Source organism: Ornithodoros turicata, chromosome 2, assembly GCF_037126465.1.
Source record: "Ornithodoros turicata isolate Travis chromosome 2, ASM3712646v1, whole genome shotgun sequence".
Taxonomy (NCBI): Eukaryota; Metazoa; Arthropoda; class Arachnida; order Ixodida; family Argasidae; genus Ornithodoros; species Ornithodoros turicata.
In genome coordinates this window covers 73,632,677-73,647,880 of record NC_088202.1, presented here as the reverse complement: position 1 = coordinate 73,647,880, position 15,204 = coordinate 73,632,677, and positions in this window count along the sequence as shown.

The window sequence follows — 15,204 nt, the reverse complement described above, 5'->3', positions numbered from 1 at the left end:
CCTCTCGTCAGGGTGAGAAACTCACCTCTGAAAGCACAGCGCAAAGCCAGTAAAGTATTAAGTGAAAAAAAAATAGCATAGGCTCTTTGGCTGCACGTTTAACACATGTTTATAAGTCCCAAACGTCGCCACACCAGCTTTGGACAGCTCTTTCGGCCTTATTGGGCCTTCTTCAGCAATGCGTAGGTGGGCAACGTTTGAGCGGGTGGCGTCGGTAGGTCACGTGCAACGTGATGTCCTCTCGTCAGGGTGAGAAACTCACCTCTGAAAGCCCAGTGCAAAGCCAGTAAAGTATTAAGTGAAAAAAAATAGCATAGGCTCTTTGGCTGCACGTTTAACACATGTTTATAAGTCCCAAACGTCGCCACACAAGCTTTGGACAGCTGTTTCGGCCTTATTGGGCCTTCATCAGCAATGCGTAGGTGGGCGACGTTTGAGCGGGTGGCGTCGGAAGGTCACGTGGAACGTGATGTCCTCTCGTCAGGGTGAGAAACTCACCTCTGAAAGCACAGCGCAAAGCCAGTAAAGTATTAAGTGAAAAAAAAAAATAATAAGGCCGAAACAGCTGTCCAAAGCTGGTGCGGCGACGTTTGGGACTTATAAACATGTGTTAAACGTGCAGCCAAAGAGCCTATGCTATTTTTTTTTTCACTTATATATATATATATATATATACCACATGTACAGGATTGTTGTGGACTCGGACGCAGCCATAATACTGTAGAGAGTTGACCGTTTTAGACTTTGGGTGTGCTGTATCGGATGTGCCGGAATCAAGTGCAGCCCAAACGTCACTCAGCCCTCGGAGTTTTGCGGGCTGCAAAAGACCGACATCCTGAAAATCTTTTATCCACCTGGCCTTCGTGGGCTTAAGCCGGACGTCGTATTCGATGCTCGCAGAGTATAGACACATGTTCCTCGCTCCCATACTGCGTTCAGTGTTACATACGCACCATGCGTTTTCCAGGAAAGCTCCGACAGTTGTTTACCGACATTTTGAAGTTACGTCCCGAATACAGTTTTGCGTTCAACGATTCCAACATACTTCTTTAGAGCGACAGATTTACGTATAGAATGCAATTGTTATATTTACAAAAATAGCTACGTGAGGTCTCGTAAGATTTAACTCGTTTCCTTCGTTTTTCTTTTTTCTTCTGGATCACCCAAGGGCATAATGCAACTGAGGCTTACAAAGCACAGCGCGCTTCCCTGTTTTTCTAATAGTGTTACTGAAGCGGCTTGAGGAAGTCTAGTACCTGGTCTACTCTATTGTTACAACTTGTACGTTTTGCAGAAATTCCGCCTGTTCGGCAAGAAGAAGTCGACGCCAGATCCCAACTGCCCACAATGTAACCCGCAGCTTGTGGTCGCCATGAGAGCAAAGGCAAGGCAGCAAGATCTCCTCCATCAGCAGCAACAGCAACGGGAGGCCAACGACACAACTCCTGATCTTGCAGAAGACGAAGTTCCTTGCGAATGTCCCCAGTGCCAACGCAACCGGTCTGAGCAACCCCTTACAGTTGAGCTCCTTCCTATGGACACTCAAGTCACACTCCAGCACATGATGCAGGATGCAGCTTTTATGTGCAACCTCCTCTGAGAAGAAGACGTAGTCATTGTTATGCCTCCGTTACACGACGTGTAGTGCTTGGCCCACACATGAACTGGAGTTGTACTGGAGTTGTACGTAATGGGGTCTAAGTCTGTTCTTCTGTACTTCTAGTCACGTTTCTGTGCCCCAAATGGTGTTTTGTTTGATTTTAGTAGTTTCGTGTAGACCTCGGGAGTGTCGCTTTCCACGGTGGTTTTCAGTGAAGCGCGGTTCAGGCAATGGCGTGCAAGAGGCACAAGATTGCGGTTTTGTTGTATATTGTTTTTGACATTGAAATTGAGTCGTAGAACATGTGGCAATTTTATGGTGGCGTTTAAGTACGAGATTATGACATTATGAGCTTGAAATGGCCAACTGATATTTCACGGCATCTGGTGCATTTTTAGAGTGCGGGGGGTCTATTTATTTTGGCGGGAAAAGTCAGCCAGAAGGGACGGCTTGCTATTTCTTGGTAAATAATTCCTTAGTTGGTAGTCAAGGTCCTGAAGTAGTCAGAGTCAAGCGATGTGGGGTCAAAGGTCAGAGGCCTTCCGCCGTCCCGCCCACGATTGGACAGGCTGCTGAGGAGACCTGTATCCCGCAGGTAGTGAAGAACCGCTGCGGTTACACCACCGCTGCGTCTGTCAAGTAATATATGTTGTGAAAAAGATGGAGTATCCGAGGCTGGTCGGGCGAGACTCGAGCGCGTCGCTGAAGATCTTGAAACGGCGGCTGTCGAGAAGAAGGTGTCGAATGCCTGGCTCGACGTTGCAAATAGAATATAGGGGTGTGGCTTGCTGGTCCATTTTGAACAGCAGTGACGGAGTGCGGGCGCGGTTGATGCGGAGCCGATGGATGACAGATTCTTCCCTCCTTGAGACACGACTGCAGATAGTATACTCCAGCGTTGGGTCAATGGACCCAAGAAGGGGTTGGTCCTGGCAACGTCCTTGACGTATTTTTAGACAAGATGCGAAAAGCCTCCCGAGTTACTATTTCACAAATGAAAGAGAACAACGAACACGGGAACAGACATAGTGAGTGTAACCAAACTCAGCTTGCTTATAGACATATGCGCTCATCTCATACACAGTCGATCTGCGAACTAGTGCAGTTTGCTGTTCAGAATATTTTATTATATTTTATTGACCTCTATCTTCCATCATGACCAAGCTGAGAGCTAACAGAGTCCTAACGAAAGTAATAGGGCTGTACGGGACTCGGTAGCGACCCTTGCTAACTATCAGGGCTGTTCACGTTCGATGTCAGGTGCTAACAGCTTTGGCGAAATGGACCGATGTGTCTGGTACAGCGTTTGCGCACGTAAAGAGTGCAATACATTCAATAATCCGCCCATTTAATGACACACATTCCTGTTCAAACCCTTTCGTAATGTCGTATACTCATGAAAACATGCAGGAGCGAGGCGCGTTTTTATGCCATGTGACGAAAGACTCCAAAGAACGCTCCGGACTAATGGAGGGGAGCACAACATACATTTCTGTGCCGTGGCATTTTGCAGATGTGTGGTTAGTCGGTAATCGGTACTTGCTACATAGACGGATAGACTTACAATAAACAACTGATTATGCACTTTGCATGGTAGTTCTTTGAAGTCAGCTCATAACGGATATCGCCGCAGGAGCCCCAAAATGACAGCCCGCCTTTTTGATTTTCTGCCAGCACTGATATAAGCTATTATCTAACCTGGTGTGAACCACCCAGTGTGCATCCTTCATCGCAAAAGAAAAAATAAATAAATAAATAAACGGGAAGAAAACGTAGGAACAAAAGGCAAATGTGCAACAAGCCCAAATTTCCCCTATTAGTTCGTCGTAAGGTTCCTTATACCGCGAGTCTGTGGTGCGTGTACCTGATCCACATCAATTGTATTTAGCAGCACTTCACCGCGCAGAACATTGAGGACTGCACTTGACACATAATACCAAATATATTTTTAGCCAGGGAAAAAATACAAATACAAAAGTCCTTTGATTCTTAGGAGTAGCCATGTTCATAAAGTTGTTTTCACCTGTCGTGCTGTCCATGAATCACGGAGGGTATATTGTGAAACGACGCCCTCTTTTAACGCCCTGGCCAACTTTGTAAATGTCAAACTATACAGATTTCCCGTCCTGCCCTTGTACCCCCTAGAGCAACAGCAACAATGAATTATGCATGGTGATGTCGTGGGGTGTTCCCCCGTTTAGACTCCGGGACCCTATATACCCCAGTGCATGTGCGGTAACTATGATTCGATGAGCTGAAGCAGAAAGCAGTGTACGTTTTCCAGTCAAACTGCTAGTGTGTATTTGGTTGTCGATTCTTTGGCAGCCACATGACTTTCGATGGTTGTGGGTGACTGTGGTTGCCAGTTTGCTGTACGAGAGGCCTCGACAATTCATATGGCGCCATAGTGCCATTGAGATACATAGAAACAGCAATGCCCATATCATAATAAGTATGTGGTAGTTGCACAGGGCTAAGTCACCCTTGAGGTCCTCCATGGAAGAATATAATCCTTAGTTCACGGCATGAGGGAATCTTGAAAATGCTTTGGTATGTCGTCGCCCATTACACATCCACTTCCATGCACCCTTGAAAAGCATTACAGTTGCGGCATACCTTGCTTGGTTTGATTGTTTGCTCGTTTATTTTAGTTGTGATTGCAAGTGGGGACGATGGGTTTCTACATTCCTTCTCATTCCTGCCACAAGCACTGGCAAAATACATCAGTGCAGATTTTTATGAATGGGCCAACACCAGTGGCGTAGCCAGACCTCCAAGGTAGGGGGTCTCGATACGAAAACTCGCCCCCCCCCCCCCCCCCCCCCGCTGATCCTGTGTCGACAACACACAACTTGTGCACGCTGCAAACTGAGGATTAAAAAAAAGGAACGAAAATAGTTGATTTAGACGTTCACAGTACGATTACATGTATAGGCTGTCATGACCAATGAGGTGGTGTCACAAGATTGGAAGTATTTTGAAAAGCTCATACTTTGAAAACCATTCAAGAGTGCTTCTTAGATAGACGCCATGAACTGCAAGAACCTTCGCGATCGTCACACTGGTCCCCCCCCCCAACATATATTATGTTCTAGGATTTGCACGATTTGTGTGGGTCGGTCCGTGGCAGGTAGGGGGGGCTCGAGCCCCCCCTAGCCCCCCGTGGCTACGCCACTGGCCAACACCATGGAGGAAAGAAACACAAGGAGCGGCTTCTCGCGCCAGACTAGTTAGCCACCCTCTAGCGGTCGCTCGAGTCAAAATCGCCATTGCTTTCTGTCCATCACGTAATCCCTTCTAAAGTTTCGGTTTTGCAAGGCTTTGTTTCTCGCGCTGCTCTCCGTATGATTTTGCTTTTTGAAAGTAATTTAGTGTGAAAACGTGAGCACCATCGTAGAAACGACGTATGGTAATGTGTTCCTGTTCCGGCTGCGCCTCTCGTTGAACTGGAAGCAGCTCTGTCACGGGAACGCGTTTTGTTCGTATAATTACACGGCAAGTTGTTTTAGTCGCCCGTGTGTGTTCGAGTCATCCTGAATTGTTCATTTGGGACCTCAAACTGTGCCGCAGATTAATTTCATATCTTCTGTTGTTCTACAAATCTGATTAATGGCATTTTGAGAACGGCATTCTTTACCACTTAATGAAGGGACCTACATACGTTGGAAGTAACCGTTGCCACACGTGATGTTTCCGGTCCCGCGTACTCCTTTTGCTTTCTGCACACTGTGACTGGTCTTCTAATAGAACAGTAAACATTCGAACACACAGAAATAAAGGGCAAGCGCGCGTTCAACGTAATACTGCCATCTGAACTGTGACACAACTACAGCTCGCGTCGTCTGCTCTGCTGGCTCCATGCTGTCTGGAGGGTCACGTGAGCGGTCACATGGTGGACAGGAGCATCCCAGAATGCAATGCAAAGCCGGCTACGCTCGTCTCGATAGAAAACTGTCGGAGGGGCCGCTCCTTGTGTTTCCTTCCTCCATGGCCAACACCAACACACAAGCTGCGCTTGCTTCGCCTACTTCAACACGCATCGACGCACACTTGGACAAGAATATTACCGTCTTGTCAGTGACTATAAAGCCTCCAATGTGAAATGCACCGTCATCGCAAAATGCTTCTCATCGTGCATCCGCTGGAAGTCGTTCCAGAGACGTCGCCACATCTTTATCTGTTTTGTTTATGCAATACATGCTGTATATGCAAATCAGAAACAGAGGACTGGGCAAACAGAGCACTGGGGACTGCTGTGTTCCGTTACAGTGTGATAGACATAATTATCGTGCATGTGTAAAGCAGGGCCCAAAGTACCGTTACATTACATGCTAATCGCAAAAGCCACAAAATTGTCGGCATGTTGGAAAGCACACCGGAACTGTACTGGATAGGCATGGAGTTAATGAGTTATTGTGCTGAGATGAGGTACGAAACAAAAATGATTGATTGATTGATTGATTATTTAAATAAAAAAATGGAGATGTTAGCCTCGAGTCACTCGAGTCACAAAACTGAGTTTGTATCCAACTCCATTGCACCAGTATACAGTTTCCGAAATGTGACACGATGTGTTATAGTTTAGGACAGAGGAATTAATTAGGTAGTATAAATATGCCGTGATGGTATATGACGAGTTCTGTTATGTGTTTTATGTGTCAAGAAGCACTCTTGTAAAAATGTGGTTGTATTTAAACATGCCTTTAAACCTAGCTTTATAAATTAAAGGAGCAGTGAAGAGCCCTAACTAAGTATGCATACGAACATAGCATTTATTTTTAGTACCGCGGTATCGACTACTCATATGCATCTTCGTGTCTGAGCTGTAAATTGACTGCATCTTTGTAGTAAGCATGTGGACGTCTTTGCTGAAGCTGTTCCTTTCGGTCACTGAGACTATCCATGAATCCGCGTAACACTAATGGCGCTGTCAGTTCCGTTTGTGTCTCTAAGCTGGTACCTGCTGGAAGAAGTCTCCACACTCTTAAAAATGAACTTCACCGCATAGCACGCTCCTAGCCAACCATGATCTCGAATGATATCGTTATCTGCCCTGATTTTTTGAAAACGGGAGGCGTACGCCTTTTTTGTGACACTTATGCTGTTCATAATTGTCACAAAAATGGCGTACGCCTCCCGTTTTCAACAAATCAGGTCAGATAATGATATCATTCGAGATTATGGTTGGCTAGCATCGTGCTATGCGGTGAAGTTCATTTCTAAGAGTGCAGCCATCACGAGTGCCGGAGGACACCCACTACACGCCACGTCAGCAAGAGTCATTGGGAAAACGGGAGTGCGAAACCTGAACAGAAGATATGAGAGGAAACACGCAGATGACACGGGCACCGGCTAACAACAGGACGTTTAATAAAGATTAACAAGACAACAACAGGTGACACCACCCTCTCATCTTCAGCCTCCCCTTCGTAACAAACGGCATGAGACTAAATCGCCGATGAAAAGTTTAATCTTGTGAAAGAGGTCATCATGCGAGGCGCACGGGATACGTAGGTTTCCTCGTGATTCCTGACGCTTGCTATGAGGGGAAGCCTGAGGGTGAGAAGGTGGTGTCACCTATTGTTGTCTTGTAATTTTCATGAAACGTCCTGGTTGGCAAGGGGTGCCGGTGTCATTCTGCGTGTTTCTTCTCCTGTCCCTTGTTCAGGAATTGCACACCCGTTTTCCCCATGTTATGCTAACAAGCGGCATGGTTCGCCTTGCTGAAGAGTCATGGGGCGGATCTTGTAGCCTTTGGTCTCGGGTCTGTTAGAGCGTATGGCGCCTTTGCGGTTACACACTCTGAAAAATGAACTTCACCGCATTGCACGCTCCTATCCAACCATCATCTCGAATGATTACGTTATCTGCCATGATTTGTTGAAAACGGGAGGCGTACGCCTTTTTTGTGACACTTATGCTGTTCATAATTGTCACAAAAATGGCGTACGCCTCCCGTTTTCAACAAATCATGGCAGATAACGTAATCATTCGACATGAGGGTTGGCTAAGAGCGTGCTATGCGGTGAAGTTCAGTTTTAAGAGTGCATTTAGTGTTTGAGTTTCAGAGAAGATATCTTTGACTACGGCTTCCAGTCTCTTCACTGCTCCATTTGGGATCTGTGTGCCAAAGTAAAAGCTACGGTACGTTTTCATGTGCATATACTGGACATTTTGGCTTCATAAAGCCTTACACGGTAAATCACTTCATCACACGAAATATCACACAGATAGCGAGTACCACCCGGTACTTCTTCACAGGTTCCTTAAGAATGTGTTGTGATGTATCCATGACAGTGTTTGTTTGCAGTATGCCGGTCATAATTGTATACCACTTCAGTATATTGTTGCCACGTCCTTAGCGTAGATATTTCCCGGATGAATTTCTTGTCCGGAAAAAGTGCAGTTGCAGCATCACGTGCTGAGTACGTTGAAGACAGTTGTTGTTGAAGACAGTTGCGCATATCTCGCGCCACTCAGGTTAACCCAAGTTTGAGTTGTTCAGACGTTTTTGTAATTGAGATAAACGCGAGTACCTACATGATGTGCTTCGTTGTGTTTCTCTAGAAGAGGCGTTAAGTAGACGGTGGAAGGCATTAACGTGCGCGCATGTACTTTCGGTACCAAAGTTTGGAGCATGCAGGAATCTCTATGTAATGTAGCAGCTGGCGCGCAGGGGACTCCCCGGTTCGGCGCCTGGAGCAGGAGTCGAAGCACCAAGTGCATGATCAAGTGTAACCGACGTGTTCGTTTGTACAAGGGTCGTTCAAGGCTGATCGATACTTTTATTTCTTTAAATACAATGGAAAATTCGAGAATCGCCAAACTACATCAGTTTTTCAAAGTATTCACCGTGCGCATCTAGACGCCGCTGCCATCGGTGTGGCAACTCTTTGATGCATTTGGCTTAGAAGGAAGTGGGCTGTTGTCGTAGCCATTGTAGGACGTCTTTCTGGAGGGCTTCATCTGTGTGGAACGTCTCCTCTTTCTCCCAAGGTGCTCTTTAAGGGGCCCAAACACACGATAATCGCTTGGGGCTGAATCTGGGCTGCAACAGGCATGAGACAAAACCTCCCCAGCGCATTTCTGCTAGGGTTGCTACCGTCAAATTCGCCGTGTGAGGCCGGACATTGTCTTGAAGAAGAATGACCCTTCCGGGCAACTTCCCACTGCTTTCCCTGCAAATTATGTTTCGCAATGCACCGTTTCTCAATGTGGAGTAGTACTGGGTATTAATTGTGACCCCTGGCTCCAAGAAGTCCACATGGATGACACCCCGCACGTGCCAGAGGACATTTCTAATCGACTTTCCGGCAAACGGCTGCATCTTGGCTGCCATTCCATGCTGCTTCTTTTTGTCTCTTTTTTTTTGGGGGGGGGGAGAGGAAAGATAAAAGGGGAAAGGTCAGCCATGCAGCACGTCGACTTGCTATTCCATAAAAAAAGGATAAATAAATAACTAAATAAAATAAGATAAAAATAAATGAAAAGAAACCCGTTTTACAGGGAGCCCAGGAGGCTCGTATCACGCAGAAAGCGGAGCACCTCCTTATAGTGACACTCCACTGGCTAGCTCGCTGCACGGGCCCAGGGAACGTCGCGAGGGAAACGTCCGTGAAACCAGGCTCTGAGAGTCGTTGCCAGAGCACGGCACGATGATGATGGTGACGCTGATAGTGGAAGAGCTGATGGGAGATATCGTCTTCTATACGGCGCAGCAGGAGCAAGTGTGAAATGGGATGCGACCCATTGTGAACAGGAGTGAACGGGTGCGGGCAGCGTTCAGCCGAAGACGATGTAGAAGGGACTCTTCTTCGCGTGTACAGCGGCAGCCGATGACAAGCTCCAGTGAGAGGTCGATGGACTGCAGGAATGCATAAGGTCGAACAGCTTCTACAAGAAACTGGCGGGTGCCGTCGCCGCAGAGACGCCGTTAGCAGGCGATACGCAGACCCCGGGAGCGTCAGTAGTGGCCCCAGCGTGGCCGCATCAAGCTAGGCCCGTCTCGCAGCCGCGTCAGCACAGGTGTTTCCACTGGTTGTCTCTGGTGTGAAACGATGCTTCCAGGGTTCATGTCATGTGATGACTGATTACAAAATTTCGTCCCTCTCGGATTGAAACCGGTTCAGCAGCTGCTCAGAGACTGACGTGCGCATTCGTCGTGACAAGTGTGGCGTCGGGGGAAGCCATCTTGCACAGACTTTGCGGAACAGTAAGTGCTTGTGAATAATAGCCTCCAGGTTACCAACACCAACATTACGCTGGGCTGCAATGTCCCGAACTGTTGCTCCCCGGTTCTCGAGAATGGCTTGCTCTGCGCAGGCCATGTTTACTGGCGTGATCGCAAGTCGGACAGACGTGTCCATGTTGTTCATTCGTCACTATATATCCCGCCCTTCGCCAAACTGTCTGCACCATTCGTACACTCTTCCCCTTGACACCGTTTGTTCCCCATACTGTGCCTGTAATATTTGCAAAATCTCAGCTGGTTAGACATTCTCCGTCACAAGGAACTTGATTACGCATCACTCTTTCACAGCGACAGACACACTGCATGATAGCTGCCGCTGCTGCACGTGCGACTTACTTATATTCTGCGTGAAGTGCTACCTAGAGAACCCCTTCATTAAGGAAAGACACGTCACATCAAGATATGTTATTGGGAAAGAGTGGATCGTTGGCAAAGCAAGCAAGCGCGCACGTTAGTGTTGCCGTCGTGTAACTTCGTGGTGTTCGCGTTTGGTGAGGTGAGGTCAGGGTATCTGTCTCGCACATGAAGTTTTTCTTCGTGTCTCCTGCGCGCAATGTTATGCATAATCGGAAACAACCACCAAAACAACCCATGTGATCGACGGTTGCCAACCCACGTGGCTTTATTTTGCCAACGACGATGTCGCGACACCTGGCGTTGTGACGTAGTTTCTTCGCAAACAGCCAGTCTATTGTGTCTGCTGTTGTCTCTGCTCTACATCGCAAAGTTGATGGCGCCTAATCACCAACGTCCCGACATAGACCTAGAACTGTCCAAGGAAAGGAACATGAAGGGCTTCGCTCATAGGGATACAGGTTCTGCGATCAACGAAATGACCTTGTCTCCGCTGGCCGCTACAACGACAGTGATTCTAGGCGGGGAGCGTATAGACGGCGGTTTGATCACCTCATACTACAGTCGAAGGCACAAGAGAGTTCGACGTCGAAGTGATGAAGGCGCGCTACGAGCATAGAACAGTGCCACTAAATGTTCGAATGTGCTTCACCACCTCTCTACTGAGCCACATCGAGGTTACTGCAGCACCGTCAGAGGCATCGTGAAAAGTAGAACTAACTGCAGCCTAGACACCCGAAATGCCAGAAGGCAGGAGAAAGTACGAGAGTGGTAACTGTTACTTCGTCCAAAAGTCCCTGCATGAAACACTATAGTCTGGACTTTGTTAGTATTCCTCTCTTGAAGTTCAGAGTGAGAGACCATCCCAATGCGTAAAATGAGACACATACCAACATGCAACAACGAGTAAAAATGCGCAGTATATCAAAAAACAGAAACAGGTATAAAATGTGGGAACTTTTTATTTATTTATTTCTTACTGCCCACCAACGGAAGTAACCCTAATGAGTGGTGCACTTTACACGAGAGAAAGAAAGAAAATAAACAAACGTAAAAGTAAAAACAGGTAGCACTCTGAGACAAAAAAAAAGAAAACGTTGCTAAGCATTGGATAAGTAGCTAAGTAGATCTCGTTTCATTATATGCAGACCTTGAAAAATATTAACATAGTGTCACGAGCAATATCATTGAACTCAAGCTGTACACGACAATGGATAACGTCTATGATGGGCAGAAGGGTAGAATAATATTGCAGAGTGTGTTGGCCTATATGGCACATGTAAATAAATGTCACTCTAAAGATCCGGACTATTGATTTCCCCATAAATAAGCTTGTGAAGATAACAGAAATCACGAAACGACCTCCTCGTTGATAATGAACAAATATTAATCCTGCGGAGGACTATCATTCTTATAATAACAAGCATCCCTGAGGTATCTATCATACAATATGTCTATGAATTTCTTTTGCACACTGAATTTTTTCGATTTGAGTCATTTTCAATGAATTCCACTCAACTGAGTGTACTGTAAACGAGCGCTGTGTACAATTAAATAATACAAATGGGGTCACGGAATTCCTTTGTAAGTCGTGTGATTAGTCGAAGTGTAGACACTGCAGTGTTGCAGATAACACTAACATGCTCGCGAAAAAACAAACGTCAAAACAGTCAAAAATCACACCCAGGTCACGGGTTGCAGGAACACGGTTCAACAACAGTGCTATTACAGTCAATAGCACTGTTGTTGAACGTGTTACTGCAACCTAGAAATTCACTAGAAAACAAAAACCTTTGTTGAGGTTTTTGTTTTCTAGTGAATGATATCATTTTCGGTTTTAGCGCTAATTAGAAGAAGACAGTTCCTGGCACATCACTGTGCTATTGATTCAACGTCCGATTGTAACAGCACGCAATCATCCCACGTAGATACGGAGCGGAATAACTTGATGTCATCGGCAAACAAAGGTATACTGGAATGTTGCAATGATAAGGCGATATCGTTAATAAAAAGTAAAAAACTACAGGACGACTCGTGTAACGCGAAATTCAGCTGTGCGTGTGGTGAAATAAGGCCGGATGAAAGTGTGTAGACAAATTTATTTAAACGTGATGAGTATGGGCCTGTTGCTCTGGGCCAGGTGGCGCGAGTGAGCAGCAACATCAGCGCCCCAAATCATACAACACTCCCCAGTTTAGCAGACGACGCGGCACTTTCAAGTACACGGTTTCGAGTTGTTCGCGCTTTTCAAGAAGCACCGCTTTTTCTGTTGATTTCCTACAGGTTTTGTAGCTTCCTTGGCACCATACCGTTTGACACACCATGCAAAACCCGCTGATGGAACTCCTTATTGTTGGGATCCGCGGCCGTTTGGGCCCGAAATGGCGCTGTGCAAACTTCAGTGCAACAGCCCTATTGATCTGTGGTCGCTGAAATGGTTGGCGAGTGCTGTCCTGAACGACGGGGCTGTTCTGGAACACCAAGCCTATGCATGAGCCATGTCTTGTTGTGGGTTGGCGGATGTCGATGCACAGCGTAAGATCCAGTTGTTCGGGCATATCACTTAGGAATGTGGTGTTCTTGCCCTGTGAAACGTCCACGTTGAAGTCTCCGACGACGAGAAGGTTCTGCGTGCTTTAAGGCGCGAGTACATACACGATAAAGCGCCGCGCAACATTTCCTACGCTATCGGCAAACTTTGCTGACGTATTCTAACCCTGTGCAGCACCGTCAATGCCTGCACTCATTCTATCTGTTCTTGACGTCTACTAGGCTGCTTAAACTCCTCCACCCTCAGAGCTTTTGCCATGAATGCGGAGATGTGATCTCCACAGCACTACATCTCCGGTGGCACACCGGATGAACTACTATCCCCATCGGTTAAGACGGACCCGCGTGTGTGATATCTCATTCGCGTGTGTCATGTGTGTGTGTGTGTGCGAGTGTGTATGCCTCATCTTTTTCATCGTCATCCCACTCATATGTCAACCCACATGCAGTGAGGTATGGTATACAGCAATTGTTGCGGTGAATCACTCCATCGCCATTCATGTAGTTGTTGTTGTTGACGTACTTTGGTTTTTATCTCACTTTCCATCGATAGCTGTTGTATAGATTTGCGGGATTTTCCTGCTTACCTGCAGCACTGAGCGCACATGCGATAAGAGTTTTGTGCGGACATGCGAATGCCGCCGACGCCGACATGATATCTCGAGAAACTACTCCACTATACAGTTGACGCTGTAAAATAACACAGGGCCTAGATTGATGCCCTGCGGGACTCCAGGTAGCGACATGAAAGGATCAGAGAGGCCCGTAGGCACACGTACAATGTTTGTGCGGTGAGACAGATCGCTATTGAATCAGTTACAATAGGTGTGTGACAGACCGCGTCCCGCTAACTTTTCCAGTAGCATAGGATGACTGACTTAACAAAATCAAATGAAATGACTTTATCAAATCAAAATAAACAGTGTCCACCTGCTCACGATTTCCCAGTGGTGTAACCAAATGCAGAAAGGTGCATAAAATCGACTCGACGGATTTGCCTTTCATGAAGCCATGCTGGCAATCACGAACTTTTGTGCTGAAGTACGGTGTCAAACGATTATGAAGTACCATTTCAAATACCTTGGCAAATGTATTTAGTATTGACACTGAACGATAATTAGTGACGCTGCTGATATCCCCACCTTTTAGTATTGGGACAACAAGAGAATGCTTCCATTGCTCGCGAAAAATACCAGACGACAGAGAGAGGTTAAAAATGCGACATAGTGGAGGAACAAGCAAGTCTACACAACCCTTAACAATGATGTTGGGTATGCCGTCTGATACACTTTGGTTTCAGTTTACGTATCGCAGACAGCACCTCGTGTTCGTCAACTGGTGTACACGGCAAGAAATCGTCACTTTTTACAATATTTACTGGTTCTCTAGTATCGAAGGAGAAGCAGGAAGCAAAAAAGAAAAAAATGAAAAAAAAAATCCTTGAACACGTTAGCCAGTTCGCGGGGATTATACAAGATCTGGCCATTGGAACGCAATAAAGTTGTGTGACGGCCGGGCTTCCTTTGTTCGTTCACATGTTTCCAGAAGTCGCTCGGTCTCCGAAACAAGCTATTTTCGACTGCTCTCAGATGAACAGCCCTGTCGCGAGAGAGCAGATATTTCACTAAAGCTCTGGCACGTATGAATTTATCATACCAGAACGGTAGGTGGGTTTTCTTAAAAAGACAATGGCAGTGCAGTTTCCATCTCATCTGATACCTTAGTTCCTTAGAGAACCATATCGGGTATTTCGAGCAGCGAGAAGTATGTTTGGGAACAAATGTCTCAATCCCACTGTAAACCGTATGCGTGAGTTTCTTCACTGCTGTCGTAGCACAATTCTCTAACATACCGTCGAGGTCCTAATTCAGAACGTGATTATACAGTTTGATAGTCACCATCATGAAAGCAGAATCTTGTTTGACTGGCGAATGGTACACTAGCTAGTGGAAAAAGAAAAGTAACGATAAATGGCGGATGATACTTATCCAGCCGTGATGTAAGCTCTGCTGCTTCAGATTCCTACAATAGGTGAGTTTATAAGCGCAAAATCAAGGACATTGCATGCAAAATTGGGCATGCTGTTACATTGTTGTAAACATTTTGATAGACGAAGTCAAGCAATATTTCACTTTTAGTCAGCACATCAGAATAACAATTTGATATGCAGCCAGTGACCCAGTCCTGGAATGTTGATGTCGTCGTATATATGGACCCTAAACTTGGGAAAGTCTTTCTTCTGCAGGTCATAAAGGTGATCCTTGAATACATCAGAACCGATGCGGGGAGGGAAGTAATAGGTTCCTATCAAGAAATCCATCGTTTACACGTACTTGAACCCACACGTTCCTCGTATGATTCCAGGTCGCTTCTACGGACGGCTTTTAGGGAGAAGTCAATGGCGACCAACACACCGCCACCGTAACACTGACCACTTCTGGCGTAGTCT